The 4993-nt window shown below is 42.9% G+C and overlaps 2 pseudogenes across 1 annotated transcript; both read left to right on the plus strand.

The window, feature by feature from the left end:
• Positions 1-541: 541 nt before the first annotated feature.
• On the plus strand, positions 542-1783 carry LOC116525996 (annotated as a pseudogene). The gene has a single exon (XR_004257912.1). The product of XR_004257912.1 is annotated as a zinc finger CCHC domain-containing protein 9 pseudogene (transcript).
• A 1925-nt stretch (positions 1784-3708) lies between these two features.
• Positions 3709-3804, plus strand: LOC116526207 (annotated as a pseudogene).
• Positions 3805-4993: the final 1189 nt, after the last annotated feature.

Here is a 4993-nt window from a genome sequence, read left to right on the forward strand (position 1 = left end):
GCTGGATATTATTTCTAAAATGTTTTTTTAAAAAATGAAAGTTTTTATGATAGCTGTATATTGCTTTCGTGAAGAAGAAAGTCACAGGATCTATTTTTAAATCTTTGCAAAATGAAATGAAAAAATTATTTAATATCCATTAAGTGATATGTGACATTAGTCTAGTCTTCTCCATTAAAGTAATCAGTGGCGTTCTGCAAGACCTCAAACCACTTAGGCAGAAAAACATCTGATGGAACACTGGCGAGTTCCTGTGCTTCACAGCGGAAGAGTGAACTGTGTGGGCTTTGATCTATTAGTTCACTGTAGAAAATGCTGTGTTCCCTGGGGAATGTCTGGGCTGGTGAGAAAGGGTCTGTGCTTTGGGTCAAAAGCCACCACAGTAGTGACCCTGCTTGCCCCCACAATGGAAAAGTGCTTTCTGTAGTCTGAAATGAAGAGTGCCCTGTGCATCTCTCCTTAATGGGCTCCGAAAGCCCAGGCTTCAGGAGTTGACAGCATCCACAAGACTAACCTTAAGAAATGGACACAGTCGAACTCGGCTGCTCTGGGGGATTCGTGCGCAGTAGCGCAGTGAGGTACCTCTGATAAAATTATGACCAGGTGGGCACGAGTTAATACCACATATAACAAAAGACCCTTGCCTGCAACATCATGGGAGGACATGAAGAAGGGATCCTTTGAGGGAACAAGCCAAAACCTACCAAAGCGTAAACAACTTGAAGCCAATAGGCTATCCCTTAGAAATGATGCACCCCAAGCAAAACATAAAAAGAACAAAAAGAAAAAAGAGTACTTAAATGAAGATGTGAATGGATTCATGGAATACCTAAGACAGAATTCACAGATGGTTCACAATGGGCAAATTATAGCAACAGACAGTAAGGAAGTAAGGGAAGAAATTGCAGTTGCTTTAAAGAAAGACAGTCGACGGGAAGGAAGAAGATTAAAAAGACAAGCGGCAAAGAAAAATGCAATGGTGTGTTTCCATTGTAGAAAACCTGGTCATGGAATTGCAGATTGCCCTGCCGCCCTTGAAAATCAAGATATGGGCACTGGAATATGTTACAGGGTGGGTCCACAGAGCACGAAATAACCAAGTGTAAGGCTAAAGTAGACCCGGCTCTTGGTGAATTTCCTTTTGCAAAATGTTTTGTTTGTGGAGAAATGGGGCACCTGTCTAGAGCTTGTCCTGATAATCCCAAAGGACTCTATGCTGATGGTGGTGGTTGCAAACTTTGTGGCTCTGTGGAACATTTAAAGAAAGATTGCCCGGAAAGTCAGAATTCAGATGGAATGGTCACAGTAGGTCGCTGGACAAAGGGAATGAGTGCAGATTATGAAGAAATTTTGGATGCACCTAAACTGCAAAAACCCAAAACAAAAATACCTAAAGTTGTTAATTTTTGATAACAACTAGCACTATCATTAGTTACCGCCTCATTTTTACTTTCTAAATAGGCCCATTTCACAAGTTAGAGTTGGGCTCCCTTGTAGCCAGGACTGTACTGTACACAGCAGTATAATCTAACTATGATCAAAAACAATTTTGTTTATTCTGTTCATCAAATAGTACTTCTACCACTGTTTGGAGAAAACTGAAGAAGAGAATAAGAAGGTTAAATGGATTCTCTAAAAGAACACATTTTAAGGGACAGAACTTAGGCATAACTAAGTGGATGTATACCTAATTGTAACAATCATCTTTTATAAAAGCAAAATTATGCATAAATGTGAAACACCCCTAAACAAAGGATACAAATGAACTTTTGGTGATATTGTTTTCTTGGCTCAGAGTATCAATTTATTATTATAATAGAAATGTACAAGTTGCTAGAAAAAAAAAAGAAAGAAAGAAATGGACACAGTCAGAGATACGTAAGCTCTCTATCAGTGGAGACTGTGTGGGTGTTTTGGAGGCAACATGGGTTTGGACACTCATCCAGGGGCAGCCAACCCCTCGCAGTGCCTCGTGACATGCTGTCACTCATTTCTTTGGTGACCCAGAACTTTCTATGTGGAGCTGGTGTTAATTTTCTTCTCATTTTCACACCCAACTCTCAAATTCCTGGATACTCCCAACGCTAATATTGGACACTTTTTTAATTCAATCAGCACTTCTAGAGCCTGTCCACAAGTGATTGTTCTAGAGTCTGAGAATAAAAAGAGGCTGGGTGTGGTGGCTCACACCCCCAATCCTAGCACTTTGGGAGGTAGGCAGATCACTTGAGTTCAGGAGTTCAAAACCAGCCTGGCCAACATGGTGAAACCTCCTCTCCACTAAAAATGCAAAAAATTAGCCTGGCATGGTGGTGGACACTTGTAATCCCAGGTACTTGGGAGGCTGAGACAGGAGAATGGCTTGAACCAGGGAGGTGGAGGTTGCAGTGAGCTGAGATCGTGCCATTGCACTCCAGCCTGGGCAACAGAGCGAGACTCCTTCTTAAAAAAAAAGATGAATACTATACTGTCCAGGGAAAGAACATAACAATCTCAACTTATTATTTTTCCCATACTGGGGATGAGAAAATGGAGACTGACAAAGGCAAAGTTATTGCTCAAGATTATGCATGTAAGAGGTGGAGGGAAGGCCGGGCACGGTGGCTCAAGCCTGTAATCCCAGCACTTTGGGAGGCCGAGGCGGGTGGATCACGAGGTCAAGAGATCGAGACCATCCTGGTCAACATGGTGAAACCCCATCTCTACTAAAAATACAAAACATTAGCTGGGCATGGTGGTGCGTGCCTGTAATCCCAGCTACTCAGGAGGCTGAGGCAGGAGAATTGCCTGAACCCAGGAGGTAGAGGTTGCAGTGAGCCGAGATTGCGCCATTGCACTCCAGCCTGGGTAACAAGAGCGAAACTCCGTCCCAAAAAAAAAAAGAGGTAGAGGGGAGCCAGGCACGGTGGCCCACACCTGTAATCCCAGCACTTTGGGAGGCTGAGGCAGGCAGATCATGAGGTCAAGAGTTCAAGACCAACCTGGCTAACATGGTGAAACCTCGTCTCTGCTAAGAATACAAAAATTAGTCGGGCGTGGTGGTGTGTGCCTATAATCCCAGCTACTCAGGAGGCTGAGGCAGGAGAATCACTTGAACCTGGGAGGCAGAGGTTGCAGTGAGCTGAGATTGCACCCTTGCACTCCAGCCTGGGCAACAGAGCAAGACTCTGTCTTGGGGAAAAAAAATAAAAAGAGGTGGGGGAGGTAGTGTTGATAGTCAGGCTTATCTGACTTCTGCATGTGATACTGCAGGAGACAGCAAGGCAGCCTGCCAGAGACTTAAGGAGCTTTGCAGAGTCCACTAAACTGAGAAATGAGGGGAAAGGGAATCTAAGGAAATAAACTGTGTATTCACTATTTTATTTGATTTCTTATTATAGTCATGCACAGTGGCTCATACATGTAATCCAACACTTTGGGAGGCCAAGGCCAGAGGATCACTTGGGGCCAGGAGTTCAAGACTAGCCAGTCAACATAGCAAGACCCTGTCTCTACAAAAAGAATAATAATAAAAAAAAAATTAGCTGAGCATGATGGTGAGTGTCTGTAGTCCCTGCTACGTTGGAACCTGAGGCAGATTTCTTGAGCCCAAAAGTTTAAGGTTACAGTGAGCTGTGATTGCACCATTGCACTACAGCCTGGGCAACTGAGCAAGACCCTGTCTCAAAAAAAAAAAAAAAAAAGGAAAAAAAGAAAATGCTATTACGAGCTCTCTTTGAGAGCACATATACTAAAACTGGAAAGATACAGAGAAGTATGACCCCCACACAAGGATGACATGAAAATTCATGAAGTGTTATTCTTCAAAGAGCTAAAAGCAGAACTACCATCGACCCAGCAATCCCATTACTGGGTATATACCCAGAGGAATATACCATAAAGACACAGGCATGCAAATGTTCAATGCAGCACTGTTCACAATTGCAAAGACATGGAATCAGCATAAATGCCCATCAGCGGCAGATGGAGAAATAAAATGTGATGCATATATACAAATAAATACCAGGCAGCCATAGAAAACATGAGATCATGTCTTTTGTGGAAATGTGGATGGAGCTGGTGGCTAGTGTCCTCAGCAAACTAGCAGAGAAACAGAAAACCAAATACTGCATGTTCTTGCTTATAGGTAGGGCTAAATGATAAGAACGTATGAACAAACACAAAGAAGAAAACAATAGAAGCGGGGTCTGCTTGACGGTGGAGAGTGGGAGGAGGGAGGAGAGCAGCAAAAAATGACTATTGGGTCCTGGGCTTAACACCTGGGTGATGAGCCTGCAGGGCACCCTCCATGACACGGGTTTACCTGTGTAACAAACCTTCACATGCACCACAAACCTACAAGTTAAAAGGAAATGTAAAAACAGACAATACACCAAAAAGAAAATGGCAAAAAAAAAAAAAAAAAGAAAGAAAATATTGTCACAATCACCATGTAGCTCCCACCGGCCAACCCTGCATTAGGCATTTATTTGAGCAAAGTGCTAGAGGGTAGAGATACAGTGATGAGCAAAAAATGAAATTCACTGTAACGAGTAGTTATAAGACCTTAAAATCTTGTGTTTAACTTAGGTAGCTATGGTCGGCAGAATAACGGCCCCCATTATTCTGAAACATGTGAAACATGTTCACATCCTCATTCCCAAAGCTTGCCGATATATTACAATACGAGGTAAGGGGGAAACGGAGTCCAAGATGGAATTAGGAATGCTAATCTGGCCAGGTACAGTAGCTCATGCTCATAATTTCAGAATTTGGAAGGCTGAGGTGGGAGGATCACTTGAGCCCAGGAGTTCGAGACCAGCCTGGGCAACATAGTGAGACCCCCATCTCTAAAAAATAAATTAAAATAGGAATGCTAATCTGCTGACCTAAAATAGGGAAATGATCCTGGATTATCTGGCTGTGCTCAATGTAGTCACAAGGATTCTTAAATGAGGAAGAATCAGGAGAGTCAGGGAAGGGAATGAGACCATAGAAGCAGGTTGGAGCGTTG

The sequence above is a fragment of the Sapajus apella genome, unplaced genomic scaffold (genome assembly GCF_009761245.1).
Source record: "Sapajus apella isolate SASKATOON/1434 unplaced genomic scaffold, GSC_monkey_1.0 scaffold49, whole genome shotgun sequence".
Taxonomy (NCBI): Eukaryota; Metazoa; Chordata; class Mammalia; order Primates; family Cebidae; genus Sapajus; species Sapajus apella.